At 43.7% G+C, this 20,863-nt stretch overlaps 1 protein-coding gene and 1 long non-coding RNA gene across 4 annotated transcripts in view; one reads left to right on the top strand and one right to left on the bottom strand.

Annotated features, from left to right (window-relative positions):
• Nucleotides 1-20,863, top strand: part of LOC140200364 (fibroblast growth factor receptor-like 1) — a 161,800-nt gene that overhangs the window by 47,853 nt on the left and 93,084 nt on the right. The window lies entirely within an intron of this gene.
• Nucleotides 1-20,863, bottom strand: part of LOC140200792 (uncharacterized) — a 33,840-nt gene that overhangs the window by 4,341 nt on the left and 8,636 nt on the right. The window lies entirely within an intron of this gene.

A 20,863-nucleotide genomic window follows, 5' to 3' on the forward strand; every position in this document is an offset into this window, starting at 1 on the left:
AGGGCAGGACAAAGAATGATGCAGACATTTTATCTGAATTTGCAGGTGCTGAGATGTTTTTCTATAACACAACACTTGGACAATCTTTCATGCCTGAACCCGATATTCAGAGAATTTTTACTGATCAACCAAAGTTTGGTGGAAACAACTCCCATTTAATTTGTCTGTTGACGAAAGTGGCTTCCTTCACTTAAGGCAAATTGCTCATGACAGTTACAGCCTGAAAACACATTTTTGTTTTGCAGGTTTACCAGCAAACTGGTTAACTTTCTCCTCCCTAAGCAAGGATACTGACATTGTTTAAAGCACTGCTACTAATACCATTCTCCAGCTAAAGTTATCAGATGCTGCTGGTACCAGGAGGATCTGGTCTACACAACATGGCACTGTTTTTGTCTGTGCAGAATTCATGAGCCCCCTCCCCCCACTACACTGGTTGTGTGAATTAGTAATGTTCATAAAATATTATTGCCTGCACTGATTATACATTCAAAAAGACTATAGTGAACCACTATCCTTGAGGTTGACAACTCTCCAGGAACTTAAAACTAATCTCTTTGCTCTTGCCAAGAGCAACTGAAGAGAAAATAAGGTGAATACGGAGTTTTGTTGTCCTACTTGCACCCAGCAGAAGTTTCCTGTTTGACTAAAAGTCAAAGAATCATCCAATCCAGTAATCTATCTCTGCGCTTCTCGTGGGAAGGTAGCACCCCATGAAAATTGACATGTCACGCAGCCTTACTGCTGAGTGAGTGGGAGGAGGGAGGTTGAAGGCAAATGCTCGTGTCATGAAATTTCCAGCAATTCAAACAATCAAAGATTGGTAATCCTCACCATCCAGGACCAATTCAATCTCCACAGTAATGGCAGCCCAAGGCTAGCAGGTGTTCCAAAGAATGTTCACTTCCTATATTGCTGTTTCTCTGCTTTGTCATTCAGAAGCCAGCTGCAAATAAATGCATGAGTTAAGGATCCCCATTATTCTTTTTAACCCATCTTTCACCATTTTCCTCACTTGGGAATGTCTAATCAGAAACTCAGTCAGACTGCAGATGTCCCATTATAGAGTCAAGCTGAAGGCCTGTACTAGTTAACCAAGCGACATCCAAATCTAACCATAATGTAGAAACCTGCAGTAATAACTTACTAATTAATTTTCTATAATTACTTTATCTGCCCAAAGAAACTGCCCCCCCCCGCATGCGCGCGTACACACACACACACACACACACATTTCCTGCCATTTCGGACAACTTTTTAACTTGATTAGAAGGGTAATCATGCCAGTAACTAGCCAGCAGAAGTGCAGGTGAGGTCGTGTTGGAATTCGGGGTTGTGAGAAATGTGTGGAAACGATTCAGCTCTTTCCAGGAATTCAGATCTCTTGTCATTGTTCTCTCATTGCTTGTGACCCACTAGCTGCAGTAACCAGTCAGCTCTTTTTTTGTGCAGTGTAAGTCAGGCTTAACCAGAACACCCTGAGCTTGGCCGAATTCTTGTTTGTACAGCTGTTAAAATGACAGTGCTAGTTGCATGCCTGTTATGAATAAGGCAGAATGAATGCTGTCAGCTGGATTCGCTTCTGAAAAGTTGTGTTTGCAGAACTTGGTGGTAGCCTGTTGTGGTGGAAGGGGGTGAGGGTGTCTGCCTGTGTATATGGTGACAGATGTTACACAGGGTGATGAATGCCTCTCATATTTGAAAGGAGAACTCAGCTCTTTATGCAGAAGCACCTGTGAACAAAAATTGATACTGACCTCTGTACTATATAAGATCAGTCAGTGAGAAGTCCCTGGGCCATACGATCTAACACTGGGATATATCTTCACTGCAGTGGACTGGAAGCATCCTCAGTCAGAGTGAAAATTAGTCGAGCACTCAGGGTTGACTATACACTGAGAACGGGCAGATCAGAACCAGGACTGTAGATTAACCCTCACTGATATAGATAAATTAGGACACCGACTGAAAATTATCACTTGCTGATATGCTATAGATTATGGCCTTGACTACTGATGGTCATTACCTACCGATATGGCAGAGATCAGAGTCTAATCTGTAGGTTATCACTAACTGATATAGTATTGATCAGGACTAGGATTATTAATTACTACTTACTGATAGGGTACAGATTACACACAGGACCATAAGGTATAGGCTAGGGCCAGGACTGGAAAAACATCATTACTTACTGACACAAATCAGGATGTGGAGCTCCTTTCCCTCTATTATGATCCTAAGCAGGCCAAGCGTTGAGAGGTTCTCACTCACTGAAACAGCACAGGTCAGGGCTGAGCCAGGGAATGTTCGACCTCAGTGACAGAGTGGAAAACTGAGCAGGTGGGCACATTCTCTTTTGTGACCTGCTAGGGTGGGGTAAGTGTTGAGCAGCCATTTTAACCTACCATTTCTATGTATAGTATCCACATATTGTCCCTGCTCCATGTTATCCTTGTTTACAGCTAGGCTAATTGAAAAACTTCAAATCTAATAATTAATATGCACATAATATTTCATTTGTAAAAGCAGTGTATAATGGTCAAGGAAGTTCTGTGTTCAATTGCATTTCTTGTTGGCTGTTGTTCTGGTAGTGACATCCTATAACCTCTGGAAATCTGAAGCGCTGGGTTGGTGATGAGGTTACAAGAACAGGATCTGATTTGAGGCCCATGCTTTCCATAATTACATTTAACTTTCTAACTCCCACCACTAATCTTGAAGAAGATTAGGTAAGGAATTGGGGGCAGCCTCAGGAGCCAGACTCCAGTGAAAGCCTGCACAGGAGGAACAAAAATCACTTAACAAAATGCGGATGTGTTGGTCTAAAGCAGGGCTCCCCAATCTTATTCATGCCTTGGACCCGTACCATTAACCGAGGGTTCTGTGGACCCCAGATTGAAAACCCTTGGTCTAAAGGTACTGGTTGAACTGGGGACATTTTCTGGTATCTACCTAGTTTGGACACGTGCATGAATCTTGCTGTGATGCAGCTATTTTCTCTCTATTGTATGTGACTACAGGAAAATGAACCTTTTGCAAATAGGTGAAACAGCCTAGACTTCTGATCTAACACAAGTCACCAGGACCAGTGGAGAGGAAAAAACCATTGCTTTTAGAAAAGGCTTGTCTCCCACTCCAGCTCTCCCCTTTCTCCTCTACTTGATCTCTGCTTATGCACCCATCCACAGATAAACTACAGTTGTCAGAATGATTGTCCTGTGACATTAGGGCAAATTTCATGCTCTAAGCAGAAAACCAGAGTCAAGGAGTCTGTGTTCCATCAACCTACCTGCCCCAGGCAGTTTCAAACTTGGCATTCATTTGTCATTGAATTTAAATTGTCTCTGTACTTGTGGCACAAATGAAGCATTAACTGAATTCAGACTGTTGAACCAAACATGTACGTACCCTCATACAAATCTGCTACGTTTGGTAATAATGCAAAGCAGAAATCTTTGCAAAAAGCACCCCACAGATACTGTAATGTTGCTGCATTGTTAAGCAAGCAGTACTTTATGTTAGGAACAAGAACGTTCTGATTATTTTTGCATTAATAATGCTGAATAATATTCCAAGTCTATTTATAACCCAGCTTAAAATCCCTTAATAATATCTGACATAATTTGCCACCAGGTTAAATGGCACATGATTTCAAAGGAAATATTTCTGGGATCGAAGCTAACTGAAAGCTACAGCAATGGCAAACATTAGATGTGTTTGATAGTACCAGCTCTGATGGCAATGGTATGGTAACACATTCTTCAGGACGTTAAATGGCAGAAGTGAATGAGTGGTTTCAAAATGTTTAACCAGGGTCATAGTCTCCCACTTGAATATGTTTGATACATTCCTGCTCATAATCCATCATTGGCTAACCAGGTTTCAATTATGCGTAACGAGTAGGAGTATTGAAAAATCAAGTAATGGGGATTATATGAGGTCTGGTTTCAATTTGACTCTTTACAAGGTGAGGTTCCCAGTGACAACAACTTGCTATACGGGATTTCTGCCCAATCTTAAGCCTATTCTGTGGAAAGTTTAGAACTGATTTCTCTGCATTGTAAATTTTATTGATGTGTGCACAATGAGGTACAGGTACAGTACAATGAATATCCTGCATCCAGCAGGCACATAGATTCAGGCAATAACACACAGAATATAATTTCAAAGTTCAAAGTAAATTTTATTATCAACGTACATATATGTCACTACTTACAACCCTGAGATTCATTTTCTTGTTGCCAAACTCAACAAATCTATAGAATAATAACTATCACAGAATCAATGGAGGATCAATGGAAGATAGAATGCAGAACACAACAAAGTGTGCAAATACAAAAGGGAGAAACAGTAATAATAAATAAATAAGCAATAAATATCGAGAACATGAGACAAAGAGTCCTTGAAAGTTGAGTCCATTTGTTGTAGGAACATTTCAATGATGGGGCAAGTGAAGTTGAGTGAAGTTATCCTGTGGTTCACGAGCCTGATGGTTGAGGGTTAATAACTGTTCCTAAACCTGGTGGTGTGAGTCCTGAGACTCTTGTACCTTCTCTCCAATGGCAGCAGCAAGAAGACAGCATGTCCTGAGTGATGGGTGAGCCTGATGATGGATGCTGCTTTCCTGTAACAGTGTTTCATGTGGATGTGCTCAATGGTTGAGAGGGCTTTACCCATGATGGACTGGGCCATATCTACTACTTTTTGTAGGATTTTCTGTAAGTTACACATAAATTATAGAAGACGGAGAATTAAAAAAGACTGTAAAACAGGACATTAGTGCAAAATAAAAATCAAAGACTCATCCATAGTAGTATAAGAGACGGTCTGTAGTATCTAGATTTTTTCCAATTTAGATTATGAGAACACTCAGTCCTCTTTTATTGTCATTTAGAAATGCATACATGCATTAAGAAATGATACAATGTTTCTCCGGAGTGATATGACAGAAAACAGGACAAACCAAAGACTAACATTGACAGAACCACATAATTATAACATATAGTTACAGCAGTGCAAGGCACTACCATAATTTGATAAAGAACAAACCATGGGCACGGTAAATTAAGTCTCAAAGTCCCCGAGTCGATTGACTCCTGAGCCCCCGATAGCAGGCGCCAAAAGGGAGAAACTCCCTGCCATAAACCTCCAGGCACTGTCAACTTGCCGATGCCTTGGAAGCAGCCGACCACAGCCGACACTGAGTCCATCCGTCCGAAAACTTCGAGCTTCCGACCAGCCTCTCCAATACAGCTGCCCGAGCGCCATCCTCTGCCGAGCACCTTTGACCTCGCCCCGGCCGCTGAAACACGCAAAGCCGAGGATTTCGGGGCCTTCTGCTCTGGACATTCCGGTTACCACACAGTAGCAGTGGCAGCGAAGCGGGCATTTCAGAAGTTTTCCAGGTGTTTCTCCGTACTCTCACGTCCGTCTCCATCAAATCAGAATTGTGCACGGTCCCCTATTTGACAGATAACAGACATCACCACCGAAGTGGTCGCGCGCACCACCATCTTCTTGTCCTCTCAATTTCAGTGCTGAGGCGGGGTTAGGGTTGTGCAAGTCAATTTCAGTACCTGATGACTATAGGAAAGTAGCAGTTCCTTAACCTGTTGGTTTAGGACTTGAGGCTCCTGCACTTCCAGCCCAATGGTTGCAGTGTGAAGAGAGCATAACACAGTGTGGTGGGATTCCTCAATGATACATGCTGCTTTCTTGAGTGCCTCAGGTAGGGGCTGTCGACGATGGGGAAGGCTGTGCCTGTGATGGAACAGATTGAGTCCACTCTTCACTGGAGCTGCTTGCATTTCTGTGTGTTGGTGTTGTCATGATACCACAAGGTAATCGTAATGGACAAAGACGAGAGAGACATTGAGAGACAATTTTCTATGGGCTCTATAACCAAAACTGAGTGCATTAGGATCTGTGAAATTTCCCTACAGTATCTGGCATTCTAATATATGCAGAAATGTACAGAGGACTCACAAATAACTGATATGTTCAGGCAGACAAGTTGGAGTGTTAAATACAAAAAGAAGATGCTTGAAACACTCAACAGGTCAGGCAGAATCTCCGTGATGAGAAACCGTAAACATTTCAGGTCCAGGACTCTTCATCAGGACCCAAGGTGGAGATTTTCTATACGACTTCTATACTATGACATGAAACCTTGGCATTTCTTCTGTAATGAGACATCCAGGACAGTGTGAAAAGCCCCTCTGCGGTCTAGCATACCTTTCCACAATGTCGTTCATATCCTATGGGTCCAAGCGTGAAGACCTAATCCCACCCGTGCACCAGTGAAAGATGGAGAGTGCCCATTGGGTTAAGAAAACAGGCCAGACTCTGCATGCAGAAGCAGCAGGACACCGAGAACCACTGCCAACAAGAAAATGGATGCCTTGAGATTTAAAAAGACCAAGGGTAGTTAGATTATTTCTGTATAAAGTCACAGATAGTGAGTCAGTAAGTTTTACCTGCAATATGATATCATTCCAGTGTAATGGGTGAGGGGCAAAGGGTCTAATTGGAAAATGTTCCATTGACATTCTAGCACTTGGAAAGAAGGGTCAGTAAACCAAAGACTACCCTTAGGGGTTTCATCTGTCACATGTCCCACCCAAAACCCCTAAACTGAGGAAGATCCAGGATATTGTTGGGAGATCCCACACACCCTACCAGCCAAACACAACCACAGACAGGAGTATGTCTCATCAGTGCCTAGTAAGGTTCTGATGGTACTGCCTGGAGGTGGAATTCAATGGTGGAGGGAATCAGGACCCTAATTGTAAAATGCTGATAGCTCCTCTTATTACCTTTCCACGAGGTTGTTTTGCAACTTCCCATTATCCATTGGTGAAGCATCAATCTTACATCCTGGAAGCCCACCACAACTATGAAGTTAAGTCCAGCTCAAAGTTTCTCTCAGGATTTGCAACTATATGAATGTTGGACGCAATGATTATAAGATTGAGCTGATGTGTTGTTGACATTGAAGGAGGGACAAGCCCTTTGGTCCATCCAATCTATATAAAGCCTCTGATCACTGACTCATATACTACTCAAAGAGGCTGTTTACTTTTTTATCAAATGTTCATTTAGTAACTGGTTTTCTTAGTGGAATTGAATGGAGAGTTTTGAGTGTGTGTCTGTGTGTGTGTGTGTGTGTGTGTTTAACCATCATCCCTTTACTTTTAATAGAACACTCTGATTTGGCCATTTACCCACTCAGACCATTCTGAGTGCACTGATGGAATCCCCATGAATCTTAACTGAGACTTCTCTAATGCAGATATTGTGGAGCTGATGTCAGCAAGATTTCTCACCCAGATCTGCTTGATAAAGATCTGAACACTGCTCCACCTACAGAAGTTATCTGAGTGTGTCTACCTGGAGTCAAAGAGTGTCTTCTGTGTTGAAAGTTCAACAGTGGTCATGATTTTCTCTCTTTGCCAACTAGTGGAGAAGTGCAGAAAACAAAAGAAGCTCCTCTACGTTGAATTTATTCATCTCACCAAAGCACTTGACTTGGTCAACAGATTATGGGCTCTTTCGGATCCTCTCTAGGGTGGGCTGCCAGGTGACAGTGTACAACCCTTATGTTGCCAACACACTGCTGTATAGTAGCAAGACCTGGACACCATACACTAAGCAAGAGAAAAGGTTCAACACCTTCCATTTAAGGTGCCTTCATCACATCTTGGCCATCTCCTGGAGAGACAAAGTACCCAATGCTGAGGTCCTCTCTCGTGCCGGCCTCCCTAGCATGTACACCCTGCTCAGGCAGTGTAGGCTGTGCTGGCTGGGCCGTGTCTGTCGCTTGCAGGATGGTCACATCCCCAAAGACATCCTCTATGGTGAGTTTTCTTCAGGCAAGAGAATCATTGACAGCCTAAAACTGCACTGCAAGGATGTCTGCAAGCGGGACGTCATGAAGGCACTGAGCATCAACACTGAGTCCTGGGACAAACTAGCAGCCGACCTCACCAGGTGGAGAAGCACCCTGAAACAACACCTCAAGTCAGACGAGGAAATATTCCTGAAAGTGCAGAAGACAAACAGGCCCATAGAAAGGAACGCTGCATCTCCAGCAGAGCAGAGACCACTTATAGATGCGGCGTTGGGAGCAGAGACTGTCAGTCTCACACTGGTCTCATCAGCCACAGACAGCACTGTACCAGCATGGTAGAGTTTGGACGCAACATTCATTGTCAACCTCAGCCAACAGAGGTCCACTGATTCATATCTACTCTGTGCTATTACATTAAAGGTTCTTTTTGTAACTGGCGTTCTTAGTGTAATTGAAGGGAGGGGTTTGTGTGTGTGTGAATATTTAACCATCATCCCTTTACTTTTAATAGAACACTCTGGTTGGCCATTTATTTACTCAAACTATTCTGATCAGACTGACTGAATCTTCGTGCATCTGAGCTGAGACTTGTCACTGAGGAACTGATGTGCTTAGCTCAGAAGGAGTTGATCAGCTCTTTCGGCTTCCTGCCATTGGTGGAAGGTACTCAAAACCCTAGGCCAGTCCTACACCTTGCAAACAGCAATATCTTTTTTTTAACCAGCGTTACTTATTGATCTTGCATAGCCTCAGTCAAGCGCAGCCAGCTGGCCTTGCTCCAAGTCCCCTTCTGGAAAATCTTATCTGTCAGTGCTTCATGCCCATGGAGAATGTTCAGAGTCAGAGTTTCATCAGGTAACTTCCAAGTGCAGCAGAGGTCAGGCGAGTGATGAAGAAATAACACTGGCTTCACTCAGTGATTTATGAACTCTGTTAAAAGATTGTGGCTTGGGAAACACAACATTTCACACATAAAGGATTCCTTCATTTATTTCGTCTGTACCTTTCATTTCAATTTTATTATTTTTTCTCAATGATATGCCTATATGTTTATGTTTTAAATCCAGTTTGGTCTCAGTGCTGTGCCCTCGCACATGGCTTCTACTTCAGAACAATTCTCTTGTCTAGCTGAACTGCAAGTGATTTACTCTAGGGTCTTATTTAGAGTTTTGTCCAAAAGGTGGCACCTGTGACAAAAGAGAGAGATCTCCTGATGGCAGACAAGCTTTGGAGCCTGCCAATCACACACCATTAGGCAGACACTGTTTTTGTTTCCTTCATCCAACAGGAGGCCACTCCTTCTGAAAGGGCAAGGCCTTGGACATACAGGGCCTTTCTCTCTGCTGGGTAGGTGAGCCAAGGAGTTGAAAATGGAGTTTAAGTCAGATAAGTTGAACTTTGGGAGGACATGGGTGTAGAACTTCCAAAGTACACTGTCGAGCCCTGGGGAGTAGAACAGCAATGTGATGCACAGCATCACCTGTGGAGACTGCAACAAGAACTACATTGGCCAGACAGGACATAAATTATCAACTCAGTTACAGGAACACAAACTGGTGGTACGGAGACGTGATCCACTGTTGCTGATCTCACTGCATGAAGACTAAGAAGGACATCACTTCTTCTTGGATATCTCGGAGGTTCTGACGCAGGGAAATCACGAAGCAGGCACAAGAGTTTTTAGAAGTGTCGTTCTCTTCTGATAACTCTGTAAACAAACATATCAAAATAGACGCCATCTACGAACACCTAAGAGCCAAAGTAATGCAAGCCAATAGAATTCAAAGGTCAACTAAAGGGGTGGCCAATCAGGATGAAGGCAATCGAACGGGGGCCTATATAAACACGAGCACTCCCAGGGAGAAACACCAACAACTGCACACTGAGAATGTCACCTCGACTGGTGTGAAATGTCTGCAAGCTAATTGCCAAGCTCAGCCAACACCATAACATCAGTCACCACTGTCCTAAAGAACAGAGTTCTATATGGTCCCCTGAAAGTGGCTCACAGGTAGACCGGATGGCGAAGAAGCTTTTGGAGTGTTGGCCTTTACCAGTCAGGACTCCAAGAGTAGAATTTGGGAAGTCGTGTTGCTCTTGTATAATGTCACATTTGGAACACTGTGCTCAGTTTTGGTGACCCTGCTATGGGAAGGAGTGCTGAGGAGGTTTGTGAGGATGTGCTGGGATTCAAAGGACTGAGTTATGGAGGGAAGTCAGGTGTTTATTCATTGGAGCTTAGGAGAATGAGAGGCGATCTTATAGAGGTGTGTGAAATTACAAGGGGTATAGATAGGGTAAATGTACACAGTTGTTTTCCTAGGATTGGGAAAAACTAGGGGCTTAGGTTTAGGGTGTGAGGGGAGAGATTTAATAGGAACCTGTGGAACAATCTTTTCACCCAGAGTGTGGTCAGTATATGGGGTGAGCTGCAGAGGAAGTAGTTGGGACAGATACATTAACAACACTTAAAGGTAACTTGGACAGGTATATGAATAGGAAAGATTTAGAGGAATATAGGCCAATCACAAGCAAATGGGACTAAGTTAGATGGGAATCTTGACCAACGTGAGCCATCTGGACTGAAGGGCCTGTCTCTATGCTGTGTGTGACTCTATGACCATATGGAGTCTCGCCCTGCCCTCGAGTGGCCTTAGAGCCAGAGATCTCTTTCCCCCAAGCCTCACTGACTGTCAGAAGAAAGGGCACTCTCCTTGTTGTGCCCTGATGTTTCTTCAGTAAGCGTAGAGACTGAAATTTGGGGACAACCTTCTGCCAGTTGATCTTCTGCTCAAGTGCAACGTTTTTTAAAGTGTAATAAAAGAAGGTCATGTATCATCTGGAAGTATTGTGCTAGATTGCCAAGCACGGTGTATGCATTGATTACAGTGCCTGTGTCCTCAATAGCCCCTTCCCGTTCCAATTTAGAGACTCATATCACAGATTGACCTTGGCCCCAGGTAAACTGTGAAGCAGTCAAATCAGCCCAGAAATATGTCCGCATCCTACAATGGTGTTCAGTGAGCTATTCTGTTAGAGAACAAAGCTGGCTGAATGGCCAATGTTTGCACCGGAACAAGTTTTGGAAGTAGGTGATTTTGCAGAAGGCTTGGGAGTTGGGGTTGGTGCTTGACTAATCCAGTTTACAGTCAAAGTTCTGTGTCAGTGCCCTCAAGGTCCAGAACCAAGCCACTTGGGATGAAGCCTAAGGCAGCCAAGAGCAGATGTGACTCCCACCATTCAGTTGTCCAGTTCTCCAGTGACAGATAGTCGGTATGTCAGCAGATGGTTACACTGGGCCAACGACCTGCATGGAAACTGCTTCTGCGTCCTCAATAGGAGCTGTTGGAATCCAGGGAAACAGATGCCTAACCCTACTTTTCATAACATAAAGCTATAATTGCCTGAACACAGAATGTGACATTTTAGTTCTCCCTTGCTATCAGCTCAGATTTTGACTTTTAGCTCCCAGTTCAGGAAAGCCCCAATGACTGAACCACAAGCAGATACATCATTAGTTTTGCAAAACGAGGAGGACGAATTGTATTGAGTTTCAATTTTAGCTGGACTTGATGACTCTATGCCATCCTATGCCCAGATGCCTAACAAGTCCTAAAACCAAGAATCACATCCTGATGTATCCATTTGGCCTTCTCTGAGGCATAGGCTGGGGACTGAAGCAACTTGTGAGCAATGGTGATCAGTGGGGTTGATGGGAAATGTGGAGAAAGAGAATCCAGGCTTCCTGAGTTTGACCCATTGTTTTCTACCTAAATGGTAGTCAGTACAAGAGTGAGCTCGAGTTGGTAGATGGAGCACAGACTGCAGATTCCAAATAGAAGCAGATTAACGAATTATCAGACACTTTCATTTGAAGAAAGCTACTGCATTTTTCAAACACATTTCATCTCTCTTCAAACACAATCTGCAGCATTCCTGTCAATTATTGGCGAAGAATTCTTGCAAGCTAACTTGGTGATCCTCACTCTGGAAATTGGGGCCACAGTTGTAAAACGTGGTTTCTAAAGTCGAGCTGTTTAACCTCCCCTCTACTTTTCAGCCCACAGGAATGTACAGCAGTCTGTTAGGAAAGGTATTCTATTGGAGATACTGATCTGGGTTACAATGTCACTGACCACCCCCTTCGCACTGGAAAATGCATTGTTGTTTGGTTATGCTTAACTAGAAAAGATAAAACGAATATATATAATGAGTACTGTAAGTGGACTGTAAATCCAGACATCTTTATTTGGCATTAGAACAAAGAAATTGACAATATACAGTATAAATGATAAAGGTTCCTGTAGTTATAGTTTTTTAACCATTGTCTAGGGTATATTTGAAATAGCAAAGCTGCATATCCTAGGATATCTTTCATTATAACTCTGTGATCAATACCCAGCACTCCAGTAACACTCAGACTCAAACAGTGGTGAATATTTAAACAGATGATACAAAGAGGGGGTGCCATGATCATGCCGGTCCAAGAATACAGCAAATGAGAACAAGCTACATTAGTGTCACCAACCAGAGTGATGATCCATCTTGACATCCTCCCAAGCTCCAACAATTAACACTGGACTTTAATTATACAGCTAAGGTTATAGAGCTGATAACACACTCTGTGTCATACTAAAGATCTGGACAAGCTGTTACAGTACAGCTACTAAACCAGCATTTACCTGAGAAAGCAGAAAATTGTCCTGTCCACAAACATCTAGCCAACTGCTTCTCTGCCAGTTCACTTTCAATCACTGAGAGGTGGTGGACAGCTTCATCAGACATCCTATCAATAACCAACTTGCCAATTCTCAGCTGGGATCCCAGCAAGACCATTTGTTACATACCTTGTTATAAACCGGGTACAATCTTGACAAAAAAACTGTATCCAGAGTATGGTACAAGAGCTGGCTCCTGTCATCAAAGCCATATTTTGTTTACAGTGGGATTAAGGTTCTCTGGTAAAATTGAAGTAATTGGGAATCTAAGGGAAAAGTTTTTCACAAATAGGATGAAAGAAGGTGATTGTAGTCGATGGTGGCCAGACACCTCAGCCCAGCAGGAGTTTCACAGCAGGCATTCCTCAGAGCAGGATTACAAATCCAATAAAAGTTGCTAGTGAACGCAGCAGGCCAGGCAGCATCTCTAGGAAGAGGTGCAGTCAACGTTTCAGGCCGAGACCCTTCGTCAGGACTAACTGAAGGAAGAGTGAGTAAGGGATTTGAAAGTTGGAGGGGGAGGGGGAGATCCAAAATGATAGGAGAAGACAGGAGGGGGAGGGATGGAGCCAAGAGCTGGACAGGTGATAGGCAAAAGGGATACAAGAGGATCATGGGACAGGAGGTCCGGGAAGAAAGACAAGGGTGGGGGGGGGACCCAGAGGATGGGCAAGAGGTATATTCAGAGGGACAGAGGGAGAAAAAGGAGAGTGAGAGAAAGAATGTGTGTATAAAAATGAGTAACAGATGGGGTACGAGGGGGAGCTGGGGCCTTAGCGGAAGTTAGAGAAGTCGATGTTCATGCCATCAGGTTGGAGGCTACCCAGATGGAATATAAGGTGTTGTTCCTCCAACCTGAGTGTGGCTTCATCTTTACAGTAGAGGAGGCCGTGGATAGGAGGCCGGCTCTTCAACTTTTCGACCACACTTTGACTCAGACTTGCTATCACAGCCATATATCCTTTCTTGGAACGTGCCTCCATCGCCAACTTACTCCAGTTGGCTTTAGGATTCGTTTCCGAGCCTCTCAATTTGGACCTTCTGAGGATCCCAGGTACTCACATTTTATTGACTCTGCCACCTCCAGCGGGATCCCACCACTAAGCACACCTTTCCCTCCCTCCCCCCGCATTCCGCAGGGATCGCTCCCTACACGACTCCCTTGTCCATTCGTCCCCCCCATCCCTCCCCACTGATCTCCCTCCTGGCACTTATCCGTGTAAGCGGAAAAAGTGCTACACATGCCCTTACACTTCCTCCCTTACCACCATTCAGGGCCCCAAACAGTCCATCCAGGTGAGGCAACACTTCACCTGTGAGTCGACTGGGGTGATATACTGCGTCCGGTGCTCCCGATGTGGCCTTTTATATATTGGCGAGACCCGAGGCAGACTGGGAGACTGCTTTGCTGAACACCTACGCTCTGTTCGCCAGAGAAAGCAGGATCTCCCAGTGGCCACACATTTTAATTCCACATCCCATTCCCATTCTGACATGTCTATCCACGGCCTCCTCTACTGTCAAGATGAAGCCACACTCAGGTTGGAGGAACAACACTTTATATTCCGTCTGGGTAGCCTCCAACCTGATAGCATGAACATCGACTTCTCTAACTTCCGCTAATGCCCCACCTCCCCCTCGTACCCCATCTGTTACTTATTTTTATACACACATTCTTTCTCTCACTCTCCTTTTTCTCCCTCTGTCCCTCTGAATATACCCCTTGCCCATCCTCTGGGTCCCCCCCCATCCTTGTCTTTCTTCCCGGACCTCCTGTCCCATGATCCTCTCGTATCCCTTTTACCGATCACCTGTCCAGCTCTTGGCTCCATCCCTCCCCCTCCTGTCTTCTCCTATCATTTTGGATCTCCTCCTCCCCCTCCAACTTTCAAATCCCTTACTCACTCTTCCTTCAGTTAGTCCTGATGAAGGGTCTCGGCCTGAAACGTCGACTGCACCTCTTCCTAGAGATGCTGCCTGGCCTGCTGCGTTCACCAGCAACTTTGATGTGTGTTGCTTGAATTTCCAGCATCTGCAGAATTCCTGTTGTTTTAGGATTACAAATCCAACTACTTCCAGCTCACTCATCACCACCCTACCCCCTGCGGTGTTCTCTGCCACTTGCACTGCTCAGAGTCAATAGATTTTCATCAGGTAGGCAGGTGGTCTGTGCCCATATCTAACAATGTTCTGCAGAATGTTCCAGCTAGGCTGATAAGTGGCAAATAACATTTGTGCCATGAAGGTTCAGGACAAAGACCTTCCCACGACAGTCAGAAAACTGAACTGCTCATGGAGTCACTATTGTCCAAATATTTAACTGGACCTGTCGCATAAACATGATGGTCACACAGGCAAGTGGGAAACTGCTTTTTTTTTGTATTGACAACTCACCTCCCAAATTCTTTCCACCAGTGCAATGAAGTCCAGTTGTCTAGATGTGTGCATGTTTGAGAAGGAGCAAGAGGTTAGGCACCATTTATAATAAAGTTGGCCCTTCAAGTGACAGCACCTAAATGTTCATAACCTCCAATTCTACAGATGCCTCAAATCTTGAAACACACACATAAAATGCTGGAAGAACTCAGCAAGTCAGGCAGCATCAATGGAGAGAAGTAAACCGTCAATGTTTTGGGCAGATGCCAGAATAAGAAGGTGGGGGGGGGGGGGCGGATGTTGTAGACTTTGTTATTCTGGTTTCTGCTTCTTTCCTTTCCAATCCAGATGAAAGGACTTGGACTGACACATCGACTGTTTATTTTCCTCCATAGATGCTGCCCGATTTGCTGAGTTTCTCCAGCATTTTGTGTGTGACCCGTCACACTTGCCCCCCCCCCCGTGGCTGCAATACGTGCCACCAATGCACTGCAGCCAGTCATCGAGGATGTTCCTCTTCCACCTTTTGCCCCCTATGATCTCTGATAACTTAGGGACTGAGGGACTGTGCAGTGGGGCAACAGTTAATGTAGCCCAGAAACCCAGGTGTGATTCCCACGTAAGATGCTGTCCACATGGCATTTGCACGTTCTTCCTGTGACTGCACCCTGATTTCCTCATCACTGAGTCATCATCCCAGGACTCCCAATCAACCTGCATAACATGGACCACACAGGTTCAAGATGGTGGGTAACCACCATCGGGGGATTTTAGGGAAAGGCAACAGCTTCCCAACAATAGCCTCATCCCACAAATGATTTTGATAAAGTCCTGACAGGAATATTGGGCCCACCTTTCCGAATTTAATATCTGTTCAACTTGACATCAGCCAGTTACATTCACTGCCTATGTGTCTGTTCCTCCTGCATTATTTTTAGCTTCCTTTGCCTGTTTTCCTTCATCTCTCTCAAACTTCTTAGCTGACATTTGTTTTTATTCTTTAAATTCCACCTTTTTTTTTTGCCTTCACTTCGTTTATCATTGTCTAACTTAAGCCTTTGCTCACTCAGGCCTTCACTGTGTGTAGACTTGGTGTCACAAGTAACTTTGCACCATCCATCCAGAAGAAAGAGATGAGAGTGATACATAGATTCTACAGTGTGTGCAGAAGCTCGGATGCACACTAAACAAGAAGAATGGTTTATCAACAGTTTGTGTTTACATATATCTAAACGTTGAAGCCATTTGCTTGTTTTTAAGTCACCAATAATATATAAAAGCTATTGGACAATATACTTAAAGTGACAGCACAGTGGTGCAACTATCAGAGTGCTGCTGCCTCCCTGCTATCACCCCCTGGATTCAAGTTTGACCTTGGGTGGTGTCTGTGTGAAGTTTGCACATGCTCCCTGTGATCACGTGGGTTATTTGCATATGCTTCCATTAATTCATGCTGTTGTTAGGTTAATTGGCTCAGGCTCGGGGTACAAATACATAGTTCAGAGAGAGAATGAGCATTGAAGAAGGTGTATGGTATGCTTGCCAAGGCATTGAATATAGGAGACGGATGTCCCTTTACAGTTGTACAAATTGCTGGTGTTATGTATAACATGCAGCTCTGGTCACCATGCAATATGAAGGACGTGATTAAGCTATAGAGGGTACAAAAATATTTGTGGGAATCCTGCTTGCATCAAAAGGTTTGAGATAGAAGAGGAGCAATTGGGTCGGCTAGGACTCTCCCCTGTAGCAAAGGAAACAGGAGGTTGACTTTATACAGATTTAGAAAATGATGAGGTGCATGGATATGATAGATGGTCACAGTCTATTTTCCAGGGTAGGGGATTGGAAAGCTAAGGTTTAAAGTGAGTGGGGTAAAAAGTGGACCTGAGGGAGCAACCCTTTTCATAGAAGCTGATGAGTATATGGTACAAGCTACCCGGACCAGTGGTAGAGGTGGCTATAATTACAACATGGACAAGTTACTTGGACATTTACATTGATATGAAAGGGGTTTGGGCCAAATATTGGCGAATGGAAATAGGGTAGAAGAGCAACTTTGTTATGCATGGGCATGTTGAGTGAAAATGTTGGGCTACAGGCCTGCTTCCACACACGATGACTATATGATCTATGAAATCTAAACCTGTTGCATATGGCTGCAGTCCGGCTGCCAGAAGATTGCTCCTTTTCTCCCAGATGATGTAAATGATGAATATGAAACTCTCGCCCTAACGGGTCCTGCTTCAGACTGCAGCCCAGGGCCAAGTGTAGGAGCTGGCTTTGGGGAGTGTGTGAATATGTTGCCTGAAAGGCTGTAGTGGGAGGAGAACAAATGCCCTCATGAGTGGGTGAGGGGAGTGTCAACGTGCTGAATCTGTAAGTAGTGCAACAATTGGTTTCATCATTATATCAGCTTCCAGACCCAGAAATGAGCTGAGCAAGGTGTCTGTGGATGTGTGCAATTGGATAAAGTGTCCTTGTGAACTGCAAGAGTCCTGTTTTAACATCATTCTACATGCAAAACAGCCAAACATTCCTTACAGGAGTTTAGGCCATTTTTGCAACTTTTTGAAAGGAAAGCAAGATGGTGTTGATGCTACAGACTGCACCCATCTGGTGCACTAAAACTTGAGTGAATTCCAATATTTGGGCAGTGCTGTATTTAAAAGGGACAAAACATTCCAAGATACTTGGTACAAGTCGTTATCAGATATTTTCTCACAACATAGAAGGCCATCCAAACCAACGAATATACACTGGCTCTCAGAACAATCCCATCCATCCCATTCCACCACCTAATTCCCTCTAACACACTCTTCTTCACATGCCCCTCTAATATACCCTGATTCTTCTACCACCCACCTGCATTGTGAACAACTTAAAGTAGCCATTTAATCTACCAACTAGCTCAACGTTGAGATGTGGTGTGTGTGTGTGGGGGGGGGGGGGGGGAGGTGCAGAGCTGGTCCACACACTTATAGGGAGAATGTGCAAACCCCACACAGATGGTGTCAGACGTCAAGATTGAACCTAAATCCCTGGGACCACCATTGCCACTCTTTTATGTGATTCAATATTGAGCCACCCAGGTGATATTGGAACAAAAATTCATGCAAAGAGATAATATTGAAGAGAAGAGAAAAAGATTGAGAGATTTTGGGAAGAAATTCAAGAATGTTGCCTTGAAATGTACCCCCCAGCCGATAGCACTAAGTCCAATATATACCAGGCATTGCTTTGGAACAGAGGCTTGGAAGCAAAGTTCAAGTCCAATTTCAGTTTATTGTCATTCAACTGTACACATGTATATCACCAAACGAAACAATATTCCTCTGTAACAAGGTGCACAACACAGTTCATTTACACAAATTAACACATTCAGCTTTATCATTCAATGTGAATTTCTGGCCACTGAGGATTTGTTTAGACAACTGAAGGTACAGTTACCATTGGTGGAGCAATTAAGACCAGGAGAGGCTAGAAATGAGTAGAGGTCAAAAATCCCAGGGTATAGTTGAGCATGAGGGTGTTTAATGTTCTATTCTCTGCTCTGCTGGGGTGAGTCTTGAGGATATGAGAGAGATGAGAATGAAGTTGGAGATGTGGGTCAGCTAATCAGAGAATTATGGAGTCATACATTATGGAAACAGGTCCTTTGTTCTGCCAAGTCCACGATGACAACCACACACCCATGCTAACACCGATTCAATCCTCATCTGTTCTATTCTTTCCATCATGCTATCAAATCAACAACCCTTCCACACCCACACTGTATTCTTGGGACAATACACAGTGGCCGTTTATACCAGCCTTCGGGATGTGGAAGGAAACTGCTCTCAGAGGAAACCCATGCGGCCACAGGGAGAATGTGCAGAATCCACACAGGCAACACTGGTGGTCGGGATTGAACTCAGCTCACTGGAGCTGTGAGACAGCAGCTCTGTTAGCTGCACTGCTATGCCGCCCAAGGAGGCAGCAAGCTCCCAATACTCGGCCTCAAAGAGAATCTAAAAATATGAAGAATAAGGAGAAATATTTTCATTGGATTGGGATAATGGTTGCAAGTATTATGCCTGGCCTGAAGGTCCTAAATCATTTGAAAAAAAAGTGGAAATAATTTGATAGGTCATAATTCCATTCTAGGATTTTGTAGAAATTATACTTGGATTAGATGCATATTTATCATTTCAGACTGTAGAAATAAATAATCTTAAATAAGGAGCTGGCAGAAGGAAGAATTGTAAGTAAGATCTTTGTTTTATTAGTTTTTTTATGCTTTAATTGCATTTTTTTAACTTTTTTACCATTTCCCAAACAATGCAACCCACATTAAGAAGAAGAAACATTATTTAAAGAAATAAAAGTTTTTATTTCCCACCTTGGTTGTCTTGGTCCATGCATTTTCTGCTGTAGCCGTCACCAGGCTGTTTATCCATTATACTGTAAGTCTCCTGTCTGGAGCTCCATCTCATATTTTTTTAAACCTTGTCATCTCCCTTCCTGTTCCAAAAAGTTACTCAAAAAATCTCTTGTATTTGGCCAAATCTGTTTTCAGTTCTATTACTCCAACACCACTCCCCTAGTTATTCCTTAAAATTCTTTCTCACAGAAGTACAGAACGAATGCAGCAGGGAAGGAGACTGTTTGGCCCATTCATTCCATACTAGATCTAAGCAAGAAAAATCCTGGCAGCCTTACTCCCTCGTGCTCGCCCTACAGCTCTGCAAATTATATCCTTTCAGATCTTTATCCAGCTCCCTTCTCAATGTTATAGGTGAGTCAGTCTCTTAGACTCTGGCAGTGCGTTCCAGACCCTAAACATTCGCTGTGAAAAGTGTTTTACCAGTGTTACTTTTGGCTCTCTTGCACTTGGTGGATGCACTACCTGGCTGCTGCACAACCCAGGGTTCAATCCTGACCTCAGATGCTGTCTGTATGGAGTCTTCATGTTCTTCCCATGACTCCTCCTGCATCACAGGAATGTGTGGGTTGGCAGGTTACTTGGCCACTGTGAATTGTTTCTTAGAGTACTGGAGAGAAATAAAGCCTGGGAAGAAGTTCATGGAATGTAGGGAGAATAAAATTGAGGGATATGGATGATGTGCAGGCAGAAGGGAATGCGTTTCATTAATTAAATTAGTTCAGCACATTATCATGCACCAAATGGCCTGTTCCTACACTGTACTGTTCTAAATAATAGAACAAGTTAGGGTAGGATTAGTGTAAATAGATTGTTGATGGTCAGCACTGACCAGTGGGCTGAAGTCCTTTTTCCATGAAGGGCCTCTGTGATTCTGTGAACTTCATTGCATAGCCCCTTGGTTCTTGGACCTTCTGCAAATGGAAATATAATTTTTTTTCTATATTACAGCTTCCTCCCTTATAATGAAAACAATCTCAGCGTCTCCAGTCAAGACAGATAATTAAAACCCCTGGGATCTTGTTATTAAATCTCTCCTGCTCCTCTCAAAAATTGTTTTACAAAGTCTCCTTATAAGTTCCTTGTACTCTCTATCTCTGACCCCTGTTTCCTTGAAACTCTGGAGCTTTTTTGAGACCCTGAGCACATGGAGTGCTGTAAAAATATAAATTGTTGTAGTCGCCCGTGCAGAGTTTGGTTTGCTGATCTTTGTTATATCTTGCTGCTGTTAGAACTGCTGTTGGCATCAGCAAGAAAAGGGAGGAGAATCATAGAGTTTCACAGCAGTAGAACAGGCCTCTTAGCCCACTGTCTACGCCGACCAAGGTGCCTGCCTAAGCTAACCCCATTTGCCTGTGTCTGGGCTTTCTAAACCATTCCTGTCCATATACCTCAGAATCAGAATTAGGTTTAATATCACCGTCATATGTCGTGACATTCGTTGTCTTTGCGGCAGCAGTACAATCCAATGCATAATGATAGAAAAACATGAGTTAC

The sequence above is a fragment of the Mobula birostris genome, chromosome 7, assembly GCF_030028105.1.
Source record: "Mobula birostris isolate sMobBir1 chromosome 7, sMobBir1.hap1, whole genome shotgun sequence".
Classification (NCBI taxonomy): Eukaryota; Metazoa; Chordata; class Chondrichthyes; order Myliobatiformes; family Myliobatidae; genus Mobula; species Mobula birostris.